The sequence below is a fragment of the Panthera pardus genome, unplaced genomic scaffold (genome assembly GCF_024362965.1).
Source record: "Panthera pardus isolate Hobbes unplaced genomic scaffold, ASM2436296v1 HiC_scaffold_13, whole genome shotgun sequence".
Taxonomy (NCBI): Eukaryota; Metazoa; Chordata; class Mammalia; order Carnivora; family Felidae; genus Panthera; species Panthera pardus.
This window is the reverse complement of record NW_026526688.1, coordinates 171047697-171063139: the sequence shown is the minus strand read 5'-3', so window position 1 is coordinate 171063139 and position 15443 is coordinate 171047697. Positions and strand designations below refer to the sequence as shown.

Sequence of the window (15443 nt, the reverse complement as noted above, 5' to 3'; positions counted from 1 at the left end):
GATCTCGTGGTTCGCGAGTTCAAGCCCTGGTTCGGGCTCTGTGCTGACAGCTCAGAACCTGGAGCCTGCTTCAGATTCTGTGTCTCCCTCTCTCTGCCCATCCCCCACTTATGCTCTGTCTCTCTCTGTCTCAAAAATGAATATTTAAAAAAAATTTTTTTTAAAGAATCACTTGGTAACTGCACAAATGGAAATGAACAAAAATCAGTAGGTACCGACGTACCTAGCTTTAAAGACTTGGTCTGTGTTAAGCCCCCTTTCATGCCAGCCTGACTTTGCTTGAGATGTCCCTTGTATTTTGCTGATCTTGATCTTAGTTTCAAAGAACCTCATTTATTTTGCAGACACAGAAATTTTGCCAGTCTCTTTTTTTTTTTTTAACTTTTTTAAAGTTTATTTATTTTATTTTCAGAGAAGAGTATAGGCAGAGAGAGAGAGAAAGAGGGAGAATCCCAAGCAGGCTCCACACCATCAGAACAGAGCCCTGACATGGGGCTCGCACCCACAAACCGTGAGATTGTGGATCAGAGCTGAAATCAAGAGTCGGATGCTTAACCAACTGAGCCACACAGGGCGCCCCGAAATTTTGCCATTCCTGATGCAAGAAATGTAGTTGTTCCATTACTGTTATTTTTTTGGTACCACAGACACCCACGAGCGCAGCTGAAGTGAACGTCAGATCTTCTATAGGAAGATCTTCCCTCTATAGGAGGATCCCCCCGTCCTTGCTATAGGAACTGTTGACACACCTGGGTAAAACCTGTTTGAGTCAATGTGCAGCCTCTCACGAGCCTCCAACTCCACAGACCTGTGATGCGTGTCTAATGACTGGTTTGAAGAACTTGTTCTTGGAAACTCAGCGCTGACATTTGAGTGTCACCCATAAAATTTGCCTAAGGGTTCGATGCTGTCATTAGCCACAGATGCCAGCCTCACAACCTTGGAGTATTCATTCTCTCTGCTTTCCAGAGCACCAAATACCCTCCTACAAAGCGTAATTGTCACCATTGATCTGTTATTCTGCCAAAAGACACACACATCTGGTTGAAGTCCACAGCTTTCTTTTTCCTTGTCGATGGTGGGAACGAACCTCTTCCCTTTAGGAAGACAGTCCTCCTTTTGTAGGCAGATACCCGCTTGTCTGCTGTATGTTATTGGTTGAGTCACAGCCCACATCCCCTTTCTATCTTTTCGGTTTTGAAAACAGGTCACTTTGTTTTGCAAACAGCAAGTTTTCTAGGAGCAGGTTGCTAAAGGAGCACTGGCTCTATGAAACCTTGGCCTGTATGAATGAAATCATTTGAAAAGGGCAAATCTTCCAGTTTGGGATTAACCACACACTCCCTGTGGAAACCAGTTTTCCCTTTGAAAACCAGTTTTTCCAAACATATGTTCATTTGGGTCCAGAAAACAGAACTAACTCAGTATCATCTTGCTTACAGGAATGCCTTGTTATGAAGTCCCTGACTGACTGTATCCACAACAGACTAAGCATGAGTTGGGCCCAATTAACTCTGACACCAAGTCTCAGAAAGGTCTTCAGCTTCTATGATCATGGTAACTACATACTGATCATTATAAACTATAGGACTTCAGGGCTACTTTTGCCTAAGTTCTCAACACCAGTGGGCCTCATACCTGAACTAGCACTAACGCTGAACTGGGTCAGATCAAACAAAAGGAAAAGAAAGTAAGAGGTCCAGACAAGAAGGTGGTGAGTTTACTCTGGTAAATCTGGATATAGGTGAGAAAAGAGAATCACTAAATTTCTACTGTGTTTTCAAAAACGCCATTAAACATTTGAATTATGATGTTGCTTGTTCACCCTTGTTTTATTGTTAATATTTCTTCTTCACTAAATGTTTACACTTTCATTTTTTTTTCTTCAGGAAGCTCTACACCCAATGGGGCTTGAACTCATGACCATGAGACCAAGAGTTGCATCTACTGAGCGAGCCAGCCAGCACCCCTAAACTTTCATTCTTAAACTCTTCTGGACCAAGGATCACATCTGATCATGTTTTGTATCCCTCATGAACCTGCCCCGGTATCTTTCTTATGGGTGTCCTTTGTGGGTTTATTAATCAGAAGCAAATTAAATTACAGGTCTTTCCCCCCGCCCCCCCCGCCCCCCCCCCCCCCCCCCCCCCGCCAACCCCGTGTAGTAGTAAGTCATACGGCACAAAGCAAATAGTATGAAGCAGTATCTTATAGGAAAACATCCCTTCATTTTCAGTTGAGGAAGCAGAAAAGTTGTGTGTTAAGGATTGCCTTGAGCTGCACGGGGTCATTGTGTGACAGGTCCCTATCAGTAGCTGACTAGATAAAAGAGAATCTCTTTCAACTCACTTGTGGGACCTTTGTGTATATATGTTCTTCAGCAAGTTTCCTTCCTATGGATCACATGAGTTGTGCAACAGTTAGAAACTTACCTATGTTCTATTTGAGTTATAGCCTGTCTTTTGGGGATGGAGGCGGGGGGGTGGAGATGGGAAGATCATTTTCCAAAAGGTACACCTTCTGGTCATTTTCAGGGACTTTGGAACAGTAGTTTCTAGGAAATCTGTAATCTAAATGAGAGGTATAATTCAGAAACGTGAACAACATGTTACTACAGAAAACACTGTCTGATGATGCCTACCTCTTCCTCCTTTTCAAAAGCAACTTCAATTTTCAAGTTGTAGGTTAAACAATACCCACTTTTCTTGAGAGAGAGAAAGAGAGAGGGAAAGTGCATGAGGGAGGGGCAGAGGAAAAGAAGAGAGAGAGAAGCTTAAGCAGGCTCCAACGCCCAGAAAGCCCACTCAGGGCTCCATCTCATGACCTGAGCCAAAATCAAGAGTCACATGTTTAACTGACTGAGCCACCCAGTTGCCCCAAACACTTCTTAATTTATTAACTTACTTGGAAGGGGAATCTAGGCCAAGATGTTCAGGAAAGGGTCAGCACTCAAAATGTCTTACTACTTTTTTTAAGTTTCCATCAGGAAAGGTGCCTGGGTGGCTCAGTCGGTTAAGCATCCAACTTTGGCTCAGGTCATGATCTCACGGTTTGTGAATTCGAGCCCTGCATCGGGCCCACTGCTGTCAGCGTGGAGCCTACTTCGGATCCTCTGTCCACCCTCCCTCCCCGCCTTTTCTCTCAACATTTTTAAAAATTTAAAAAATAATAACATTTCCATCAGGAACTCCATAATTTTTTCCTCTTTGCCTTTCCTGGGGATCTCTGTCGCCTAACTTCTGGTGCCTGTATCTTGAGGGGGAAGCACAAACTTCCTGTGGCTTGAGAAAAATCAGGTAATGATCTAGACATTAACTTTTTAAGAGGTTTGGCCAAAGAGGTCAGCAAAAGTTCATACTAAAAGTCCAAATTTCTTCATATCAATCATGGCCAGTGGTTCTCTTTCCTTCTGTATGGAGAAAAGAGGCCCATTTTATCTCAGACAGAGGTAAAAAACAAACAAATCTCCAAAAAAGATTATAAGCCTATTAAAAAGATCTGTCTACCTCTAGTCACCCCCTATGCTAAGCGGACCTCTCAAAAAATGACGACCTCAAACTCACCCTGATTAAGAAATGGGCAAATTTGATATGGCCAATTCAGTGGAATTAGGGTTCTGTGTGTGTAGATATGTGTGTGTGTGTGTGTGTGTGTGTGTGTGTGTGTGTGTGTGTGTGTGTACATATACATGTATGAGTTCCTGAATCTGCCATTTAGTTACTGGTCAAAGTACCTCAGCTCAGCAGTACTCTTGATAGAAAATGTCACTGTGATTTGAAACCTGAGAATCTCACAATCGTCCAAAAGTGGAAGTAGGGTCAAGTAGCTGGCTTCTGTCTGCTCTATTTAAACTCTCTCTCTATCGCTCTCTCTCTCTCTCTCTCTCTCTCTCTCTCTCTCTTTTTTTAATCTGGCCTTTGGGTGGGGGGGATCACACAGAATGCCAATGATCACCCTTCCTGACGCCACCAAGGAAGCAGAGAAAAAGAGAAGTAGACACGTTCGTTGAGAAAAACAAACTCTTACTAAAAGCTGATCACCTTCCTGTGGGAAGGTGGTGAGGGAAATTAAGAACATAGATTTGGAGAGAATTCAAAGGACTGGCAAGAAAACAGGACTTGGGATCCAGCTCTAGGAAATAATGCTGATAGAGAAGGAAGGATTTATGTCTGAACCACAAAAACAAAAAACCTGATCAGTTTGAAAGCAATCTCTAAGGGGTTTTAAAGATCCTTCCAGAAATTGAACTAAGTCCTTATTTTACAACAGACACATAGTCATTTGAAACCACTCTCCCTCTGCCTCTTGCCCCATCAGGTCATGCTTACTCCTTGAACCCGACACTCCCCTGTGTTGAGACCCTCACAAACATCGTTCCTCATTTGGTATAGTCGCTACCACCTGCCCCCAAGCTTCCTCCGCCAAACAAACCATTCTTTCTTCTTTGGGACTCAGTTACAACACCACTTAGATCCCAAGAAACCTTCCCTGGTGGCCACACCTCCTACTGACAAGTAAGTTAGGTCCTCCCTGAACTTAACAGTCCTTCGACTCACTCATTCCTCTTTTTGCATTTAATGTTTTACTACTAGACCAGCTTCCTGGGAGCAGAAATCTAATCTTTCTGTCTTAATCTCCTAATTACCCAATACCTAGCACAGAGCATGGCACATAGTAGGTGCTCAGAAAATGTTTGTTAACCAATTTACCTGTATCCTCCTGATTTCAGGATTAGTGTACTATCACTCATGGGGCCCGATAAGGTGGAGGTTCTACAAATCTTAAAGCCCATATAAGCCACATCCATGTGCTTGAGGAATCCTGCTCATTCTGTGACACCGACTCTATTTTCCCACGCATTTAACATGAATGTGAGTTTGGATTCGTTCACAGATAAATGGATGCTGACAAATCATTCGGGAGCCCAGCAAGAAGTATTAGTTGCAAATCCTAGGATGTTGGATTGCTGGAGGAGACCCTGGAGCGTCTAATTGAGGGACTGGCTGACCGGGAGGCTGTTCCATGAGCTCACTTGGGCTGTCCTGAGGGCCAACACCACTGCATATGAAGTCCCAGGGCTACTAATCTCAAAACAGTTAGCTTTTCGTTCAGGGTTAGAATCATAATCTTTCTCTTTGGGAAATACAAAGTTCTCTTTTTATTTTTTTAAATTTTTTAATGTTTATTTATTTTTGAGAGAGAAGGAGACAGAGCGTCAGTAGGGGAGGGGCAGAGACAGAGGGAGACACAGAATCAGAAGCAGGCTCCAGGCTCTGAGCTGTCAGCACAGAGCCCGACGCGGGGCTCGAACCCACAAAATGCAAGATGACGTATGACTGAGCCAATATACTCAACCGACTGAGTCATCCAGGTGCCCCAAGAGATACAAAGTTCTTATTGATTTGCTCATTAACAGGAAAATATTCATTCCCTACCCTAAAAAACAAAAACAAAACAAAAACCAAAACCAAAAAAATGTGTATTCAATGAAAAATAGGAGGTAGAGAACACTTAATGTTGGCAATTTGGGGATTATTCAGAGTAATGCTGTATTTCACTGAATCTAAGTCTCCATAAGATGCATCCCAATTTCAGACATGTTAAATTGTGAAGGGAAAATGCATTCTAGAGTGGATGAAATGCAGTAAAAACTACAGGAAAAAATGGGTATTAAAAGAGTTTCTCGACAAAGTCATTGAAATGTAGCTTCTGCCATTCTTTGCGATTGTGGGAGCCCTCTGGGATATTCGTGCTTGTACACATACAGAGCACTCTGACCTAGTTAAACTAAGCAAACCTCCAGAGGCAAAAACAGTATGTGCTGGTTTTAAAAATAATAATAAGGGACTAGCATTTGAATGTCACTATGCAATGTTCGCCAACTTTTTCCCCACCCCTGGATTATGTTCATTTGAGCCATGGTGAAAATGAAACCAGCCCGACTTACCAAACCTCTTCAGTGAGCCCCAGGAGGGGCTGATCTCCTTTGGGTGACCCGATGTAAGGTGTCCCCCAAATGCCTGTTACCTGAACTGTGAAACGGAAAGGGTAACACTATTGCCCCAGAGATGGCTAATGAGGAGCATGGAACTAGTGGCCGCCAAGTGCAATGGAGGAAGAGCGGGTAAGAAGAAATACTGTGTTTTTTGTTTTTAATTTTTTTTTAACATTTATTTATTTTTGAGACAGAGAGAGAGAGAACATGAACAGGGGAGGGTCAGAGAAAGAGGGAGACACAGAATCTGAAACAGGCTCCAGGCTCTGAGCGGTCAGCACAGAGCCGGACGCGGGGCTCGAACCCACGGACCGCGAGATCATGACCTGAGCCGAAGTCGGACGCTTAACTGACTGAGCCACCCAGGAGCCCCAGAAATACTGTGTTTTACTATCATCCCATGACCTTTGTGTGTGCATGGTACAAGGAAAGCCACATAACTGGACCATATAGGAAATTTCCACTCACCCAAATACACAGAGAAAATAGGACATGTACTTTTGCCAATTCTGTAAGGCTATTCGGGTTCACATTAGCTAAAAAGACATTCAAGGAAGAAAACTGGACTCTGATGAGAAGGGGGAAATGCACAGAGAGGGAGTGTTAACAGGGAAGGGAAGCTCAAAGGTTTGCCCATGTGCTCAAATCTCAGATCCACTGCCTACTGGCTGGGTGACACTAAGCATTTTACTCAACCTCTCTGAGCTTTCCTTTGTTCATCTGATATGGGCCTAACATTACTCACCTATTAAGGACGTTGGGACAATAAATAAGATAATAGCTATGAAGCCCTTAGGGCCCCATATGAAAGAAAACACTCCGTGAAAGACAGCTATGATTACGAGCATTTGCAAGTTACTTTCTGCAGAGGCACACTAACTTGTGCTCTTTTAGGGTAAATCACCAAACACTCAAAAAATTTTAAAGCATAGTGAGCTGTTAGTATTTTAAAAGTTCGACTTCATCTTTAAGTAAATACATTCGATCACCTAAGCTCTGTACGGCAGGTTTTATTATGCTACCACTCCACCAAGAATGAATAAAACCCAACAGGTCTCACTCCCGTCCCCTCCAAGAAAGAGTCCACAGCCGAGTGCTGGGAAACAAAATACTGAGTTCTGCTAACTCCTGCCATGCAACTCAGTAATCATTTGTTCCAAAGTTCTTCCCGACAAAATGGCCTAATTAACTAAGGTTGAGCTTTTGATTAACATACAGTGTTTGACAGAACTTTGACCCACAGAAACTTGGCGTTCGACTTGCTTCTCTGAGTGCAACCTGTGTCACGAGCGCTGGTTTCAAGGGTAATAAAGGGCCTGGCTGTTTGCTCACAGCAAACGGAGGCGGTGCTGTGACATTATACGGCTTTTACCTCTACTGTCCGTTGAACCCGCAGCAAAGACAAAGTTTGCAGCCTGGATGTCAGTTTGTGGAGTGAACAGAATGAAAGAACAGATATTTCCAAACTGAAAAGCACCTAAATTCTACTTGTTGTTTTTACTGAATATCAGTTATTTAAGAAACATGAATATGGTCCCAAGGTCAAAGTGATCATAGTGGAGACCTGAGCAGGTGTGTGATACGTCTGTCCAGATTCTGCCTCGGTGAGCAAACTGCTCTCTGATGGTTCCTGCCTTTGCCTTTATCGACTTGTTATAAAACATGCCTCAGACACCAGGCAAAGACCACGGTACTTGAGAGTTTGTGTTTCCATCTGCCTGTTATGACATGAATGGTGTCCCCCCCCACCCAAATTCATTTGAAGTCCTGACCCCCAGCCTTTCAGAATGTGACTGTATTTGGAGACAGGGCCCTTAAAGAGGTAATTAAGGCTAAATGAGTTCATATGGGTAGACCCTAATGTCCTATGACGGGTGTCCTTATAAGAGCAGATTAGGATACATTCACATAGACCAAGGGATGGCCATGTGAGGACACGGCAAGAAGGCAGCTGTCTGCAGGCCACGAAGAGAGACCTCAGAAGAAATCATACATGTTGGCACCTTGATCTTGGACTTCCAGCCTCCACAATTCTAGAACTGTGAGAAAATAAATTTCTGTTGCTTGAGCCACCCAGTCCGTGGCGTTTTGTTGTAACAGCCCTAGCAAACTAATCCACTGCTCCCCTTTCCACACCCCTCAACCTTATGTCCCGGGACCAGGCAGGTAACAAATAAGGGAAGTAGACTACGAGCAAGAAATAGGTATAGGGTGGACAGTAAACAGGGACCGCATGCTCTGTCTACAAGTATCAAAAATACTATGAGGCCACACAAAATAGGTCCATGGCTTGATAATGCTGGTGACCCTTCAGTTTGCAATCCCTGGGCTAACCCACTGCCCTCTGACCTTTAAAAACATCCACGCTTCATGCCTGCAGTAAATGATTAGTTGAGCACCCACTACAGGTCAAACTCTAGGCCAGACACCAGGCGTAGCAGCAGTGAATAAAATAGATGTCTTCTCTGCCTGTACAGTACAGGGTGGTCTGGATGGGGAGTCTAGGTACTGAGCTAGGCTAGAAATGCACAGAGGTCAGGGGAGATCATTATCAAATAATGGGACACTGGCTATAATACGCAAGGGGCAAGGTAAGTGGAGAAGAAGACGATCCCAACTCTGTCAAGGTTAATTGAGGAAGGTGGCAGCCAAGTTCTGAAGGATGAATAACAGTTTGCCTGGCAGACAAGGATGATTGACGAGGAGAGGGCATTTTCCAGACAGAAGGAACAGCCAGTCCCTGGGTGTGGGGACATGAGAGAGCACAGCATCTTGGAAGAATGACAACTAGTTGGACTGAGGATGGGCCACGGAGAGCAGGAGGGTGTACAGCTGAATAAGGCAAGGAACCAGGAGTTCACATTTTAGCACACAGTGAACCACTGGAGAATTTTAATCAGGAATGTGACATTACCAGAACCGCATGTTAGAAAGATCGCTCTGACCACAATGCAGAAGAGGCTCAAGGCAGGGTGACCCATCAAGGCAGGAACCAAGAAACAGACATAGGGATGCTTGGTGGTGAAGGTCAGGGATGCAAAATTGGAATCAACACGGTGTTCAATCGTGGCCATGGGTGACGCTGTCCAGGGACATTATGTACATAAAGAAAAGCGCTGTTTTTTTTTTCTCAAGCCAGGCACTGCTTTGATCAATGAGAACATGCATTTCATAAGACGTTTTGAATTTCATTTATCTTACAATTCACATCAGGAAATTAACTCCACTGGCTTTTTTTTTTTAATCCATCAAAGCCACACATGGACTGTCCTTCAGTTTCCCATCTGTAAATATGGGTAATAATGGCACTTCCGTTATTGGGAGGTTTCCTTGAGCTCATTAATATAAGTAAGTATTTAAGTGCAGTTAAGTGTTAGCTATTATGAAAGCATAAATAAACTTTAGAGAACAAATGGATAATTAATGCCTGTGCAATTAATGACAGTCCTCCCTCTCAGTGAATATTAGCCACATTAAAACAACAATCACAACCGCAGAGTAAAAACTTATGTAATTGCCTTGGAAAGGAACTGCTTCGGGGATGCCTGGATGGTTCAGTTGATGGAGCGCTCTTGATTTCGGCTCAGGTCATTACCCAGGGTTGTGGGACTGAGCCCCGCATTGGACTTTGCACTGAACATGGAACCTGCTAAAGATTCTCTCTCTCTCTCTTCCTCTCTCGCCCCTGCTCACACAAAAGAGAGAGAGAAATACAGAAAGGAACTGCTTCTGATTCCCTTGGTCTCTCCAGAACTCTCACCTTAGAAAAGCCGTACTATTTGTACATGACCATTACTTTATTTACAAAATGATTTGTCTCAGGTAAAAATTTTCAAACATTAAAGATTCAAGGGGATGTGAGGCCTGCAAAAGGAGACTGACTGCAAAGTGGCACAAGAGAACTTTCTAGAGAGAATGGACATTTCTTTTCTTTTTTTTTTTTTTTTAGTTTATTTATTTTGAGAGAGAGGAGCACAGCAGGGGCGTAGCAGACAGAGAGAGAGAGAGAGAGAGTGAGAGAGAGAATCCCAAGCAGGCTCTACACTGTCGGTGTGGAGCCTTATGCAGGGCTTGAACTCATGAACAGTGAGATCATGACCTAAGCCAAATCCAAGAGTGGGCGCTTAACCCACTGAGCCACCCAGGCGCTCCTTAAATGTTTATTTATTTTTGAGAGAGAGAGAGAAAGAGAGAGCAAGCGCACAAGCAGGGCAGGGGAGTGGGGGGGGAGAGGGAGAGGGAGAGGAAGAGGGAGGGAGGGAGGGAGGGAGGGAGGGAGAGAGAGAGAGAGAGAGAGAGAGAGAGAGAGAATCGGAAGCAGGCTCCAGGCTTTGCACTGTCAATGCAATCAACTGTGAGATCATGACTGGAGCTGAAGTCAGACGATTAACCCACTGAGCCACCCAGGTGCCCTGAGAAATGGAACTTCTTTATCTTAATTGAGACAGTGGTTCCAGGGCTGTATATATTCCACATATAACTAAAAATGCATGAATTTTATTAAATGGAAATTATATTTCAGTAAAGACAGAGGACTGGAAGACCGGGAAAAGGGGCATTCGAGGGGAAAGGGATACTTATTCCGAAGAGGAGAAAATAGATTTGTGTGAAAGAACTTGCCTTAAATCTTTTAATTTCCAAAAACATCGTCTCTCTGAATAGAGAAAGTTGGCTAGTAGTATAAAAAAGTTTCCCTATGCCAGAAACATTTTGAAAAATTCAGAAGTCTTCGCCCTTGTATCCTAAGTCTACAGAGCAGCACTTTCTACCCCTAGATTCACTGCACAAGCTGCCCTCTTGTGGCTCTGATATGTATTTCCGGAGCACAAAGTGGACAGTTGTGAAGCTATTCAGGTAGCAATCCCAGCCTGCCCACAGACATTTCTCAAGGGGGCTGAGGGTGCGTGTGTAGGCGGCTTCCACCACAAGCTTGCGTCACAGCCACGCTTTAAATAACTAAGAAAAGAGGGTTACCACAAAATGCATATATGGTTTGAGGCTGGCAAGTTCAAAAGATGGTTTATCGCCATTTAAATTGTTGCTTCATTTTAACATACTCTATCTAGTACTCGCTTTCACTTTTGCAACATGCAATCAGTGTACCAGAAGCAAGCATGTGTCTCAGACGTGATGGGTGTCAAGAAAACAGAACTGAAAATCGCAATTCCCCCATCTTTGTACAATGTTCCGAGGTATCTTTGCACAAAGAAAACCACCACCGCCACGGCCACCCCCAAGCAACCCTACCCAAACACTGGCTTTTATTAACAGTGGCATGTAGGGAATTAGACGTCTTATGAAATGGTAAGCATTTGTTCAAAAGAAAGGAGGGAGAGAAGAAAGAAGTGGACAAGAAGGGAAGAAAGAAGAAAGGAAGGGAGGACTGAATAGCATACCTTTTCAAAAGTTGCACTAAAAAAGATAAAAGAGAGCACAAGCATTAACTCAAAAATGGCAACATTTTCCCTTTAGAAAGCAATCCATCTTCAAAGAAGACATTTTGTTAAAGAAATATAGAGAAAAAAAGGTAAGGATATAGATGTTCTATTTCAATATCTACTTAAAAATTCATCTAGCCCACATACAGTAATATCAGGCTGGACTAAATTAACTTAAGGGTTTTACTAATTCCTGATAAATGACTATTGAATCCGTATTCCAGCAGAGTGATATTTCTTTTTAAATCATATATGTCACTTCCCTTCTCAAAACCTTCCAATGGCTTCTCCTTAATTTGGAATAAAATCCAAAGTCCTTCCCAGGACTTCTCTCCCCCAAGAAGTCTGCAAGGCCCTCTCTGCTTCCCTTCTGCTTCTCTCCCACTCCCTCACACCCTCTGGGGCACACCACCAGCCTCCTGGCTGTTCCTCCAACTTGCCAACTCTTTCTCACCTCCCTGCCTCAGCACTCAGGGTCGCCCACGCCTGGAAGTTCCTTTCCCAGCCTTCCCTGTCTGGCTTTCTCTCTGACTGGATTCAGATATCTGCTCGAATATCACCTCTTCCTAGAAGTCTTCCCTGACCACTCTTAGAAAACAACCCTCCAATCACCAACCCTGCTCGCTCGCTCTCTCTCTCCTTTTTCCTATCTTTATTTCTTCTTCTTTGCACTTATAATTATCTGAAATTACATTATGTATTCATTTCTATAATCATTTTTTATTATCTCTCTGCCTTAATGAAATATAAGCTCCATGAAAGAAAGGCTTTCCCTCCTAAAACAGAGTCTGGTAAACTTGTCAACACTCATTATTTGAGAAGTGAAATATCCCTGCTTGCAGAGATAATAAACCCCAACGAAACATGTTCCAACACTCTGTCACTTCAACAAATCCTTCTTAAGGTCTCCCTGAATGAAGCCTCTCTTATTGCAACAGAAGTCCATATCCTTTCCTTGAATCCCAGAGTGATGGGCAGTGGTTGACCAAGAAACCAGTTCAATAATTCTTTAGGACCAGACTTTTGAAGGTAAAATGGAGCCTTAAAAAAAACAAAAAACAAAAAACTTATAACCTACTCTAGCTTTTTTGTTTTGAAGGTCAGGAGACAGGGTCAGAGGGGTTGGCTGGCTTCTCCAGGCTCACACAGAGAGCGTGAACATCAGCAAACACCAGATCACTTAAAGGATGCACAGGGCGTGCCTTATCCGTTTCCATCATCTCAGGACCCAGCACGGTGCCAGGCCCGTGGAATGAGCCCAGCAGAAGTGTGCCTGAGTAACGACTGCCCTTAATCCTGCCATCAGGGCTCATTCAACAGAACTATACTTCCGCTCATGGTGTCTCAACTATAACTTCCTGTCTGAGAATCATTTCCAGTTACTTGTGTCATATGTCACAATTTCCTATCCTCTCTCGTTTTAAAATGCAGTTTGAGGGGCACCTGGCTGGCTCACTTGGTGGAGCATCCAACTCTTGATCTCGGGGTTGTGAGTTTGAGCCCCACGTTGGGTGTAGAGATTCCTTCAAAATAAAATCTATAATAAATAAATAAATAAGATGCCATGTGACAACATACCAAGCACAACAGTGTGTCTGGGGATGGTTTGATTCTAACAGAATTCAAATAGCCCAGCATGGAAAATACCTAAGAAAAAATGGGCTATGCAAAGCAATCATGGGGGAAAAAAAAAGAAAGCAGGCAGTGCATCTGGCCACAGGTGCCATGACGGTAGTGTAAAGCAAGGGCCCTCTCTGGTTCCCATTTGTTTTCTTGTAGCACCTACCAGTATGCCTGTCATATAGTCAAGGCCCATTTGTTGGGAGGGAAAAGAGAAGAAAATGACACTGTAGACTGAATTCATTCTCGGTCTACAATGGCTCTGTAATAACAGATGAATTTACTTTATAAAACATCTCACACTTGCATGGTGCCTTTTGTTCTCAGCACTTTACCTCTGTCTTCTCACTGAGTCCTCCCGAGACAGACACCTCACCTGGAAGGAAGATACTACGACTCTGAAAACCGAGTACTTTTCAGAAGTCATTTTAGCAACCAAACCTAGGCTCCCCAGACTCTAACGAGACTCTGCAGACTTCCTTTCTTCCAATGTGTCCGAGGAGCCACACGCTTTGCTGAAGAAATAGTGATGTGTTTGATCACACGATGTTGCCCCCGACCAGACCGAGCTGGCAGAATTAAGCAATGTAGAGTACGTGCAACACATTACCTTTCTAAAATCTGAAATATTCTTGATGCCAAAACCACATCTAACCCAGTGCGTTTCAGGCAAGGATGGTTCAGACTTACACTAATGACGAGAAGTGAGCTGTCCACAGCCACATAGGTAGGCAGTGGCAAAGTCGGATTCCAACCCAGGCAGTCCCTGGCTTGCGGCCACCATATCATCCTGTCTCTAATCTGTGATGTCAGTGTGAGCTGAAAAGTAATTATTACCTCAACTATTTCCTGATATGGCTCCAGGAAACAGGTTTCGGCGAGGCAAATGGCCAAAGTGAGCTGGCGACGTCACCCATGAAGTCTGACTTGGACTAGCAAAGACCCCATCTAATGAGGGCTCAGGGACAGACAGTAACCGGAGCACAATGGACATCTTAGGAAGCCATGGCCACATTCAGGCAGAGAGCATTGAAAACTTCTGGCCATCAAAACTTTCACCTCTTTGGGAATGCAAGCTAATGCAGCCACTCTGGAAAACAGTATGGAGGTTCCTCAAAAAACTAAAAATAGAGCTACCCTACGACCCAGCAATTGCACTACTAGGCATTTATCCACGGGATACAGATGTGCTATTTCGAAGGGACACACGCACCCCCATGTTTATAGCAGCACTATCAACAACAGCTAACGTATGGAAAGAGCCCAAATGTCCATCGATGGATGAATGGATAAAGAAGATGTGGTATGTATATGTATATATATACCACATCTTCTTTATCCATTCATATGTACGTATGTATGTACATATACATACATACATACGTACACAATGGAGTATTACTCGGCAATCAAAAAGAATGAAATCTTGCCATTTGCAACGACGTGGATGGAACTGGAGGGTATTATGCTACGTGAAATTAGTCAGAGAAAGACAAAAATCATATGACTTCACTCATATGAGGACTTCAAGAGACAAAACAGATGAACATAAGGGAAGGGAAACAGAAATAATATAAACACAGGGAGGGGTACAAAACAAGAGACTCTTAAATATGGAGAACAAACTAAGGGTTACAGGAGGGGTTGTGGGAGGGAGGATGGGCTAAATGGGTAAGGGGCACTAAGGAATCTACTCCTGAAATCATGGTTGCACTATCTGCTAACCGATTTGGATGTAAATTTTTTAAAAAATAAAAAATAAAATTAAAAAACAAATTTCACCTCTCTAAAAGCCTCCCCAAGAGCTTCTGAGAAATGCTGAGGTAGACCTGGGGTGATTTTCCCACACTCTTTTATAAAATTACCCTGTGAAGTGGGATGGGAGAGCTGTGGGTGGGGTGTGAGCAGGACAGTGTGTAAGTAGACAGGGTGTGTGTGTTTGTGCAGGCATGGACACAATACGCTCATTGCAAACTGACTTTATCCTGAAGTCCGCAACATGAAACAAGTATAAATTGTGTTTTGGCTTTTATTCCTCCCTGCAAAACTCACTATTTATGGAAAAAAAAGATGCTACTTAATTTGGGCCAGCGGTATTCTTACTTCAACGAGTACTTGAGGTAAACTCCAGTCTTCAGAGCTCAGTTCAAATACTGCTTCTTCAGGGGAGCCTTCCCCAACACGCCCAACTGGATTATTCTCCCCCCACCCAATTCACTTACTTGGTGTAAGCTTTCCCTTGTAGCCCTCATCGTGATCCATACATAAATACTGGTGGGTTTATGTGTTCACCGTCTGGCTGTCCCCCACCAGACTGTGATCTCCATGAGGGCAGGACCCTTGCCTGTGTGCTCACTTACGTATCCCTAGCATGCAGCACGGCACCTGAC

At 43.6% G+C, this 15443-nt stretch overlaps 1 protein-coding gene across 4 annotated transcripts in view; it reads right to left on the bottom strand.

Moving 5' to 3' along the window:
- The window catches only part of RBM47 (RNA binding motif protein 47), a 161610-nt gene that overhangs the window by 87389 nt on the left and 58778 nt on the right, over nucleotides 1-15443 (bottom strand). The window lies entirely within an intron of this gene.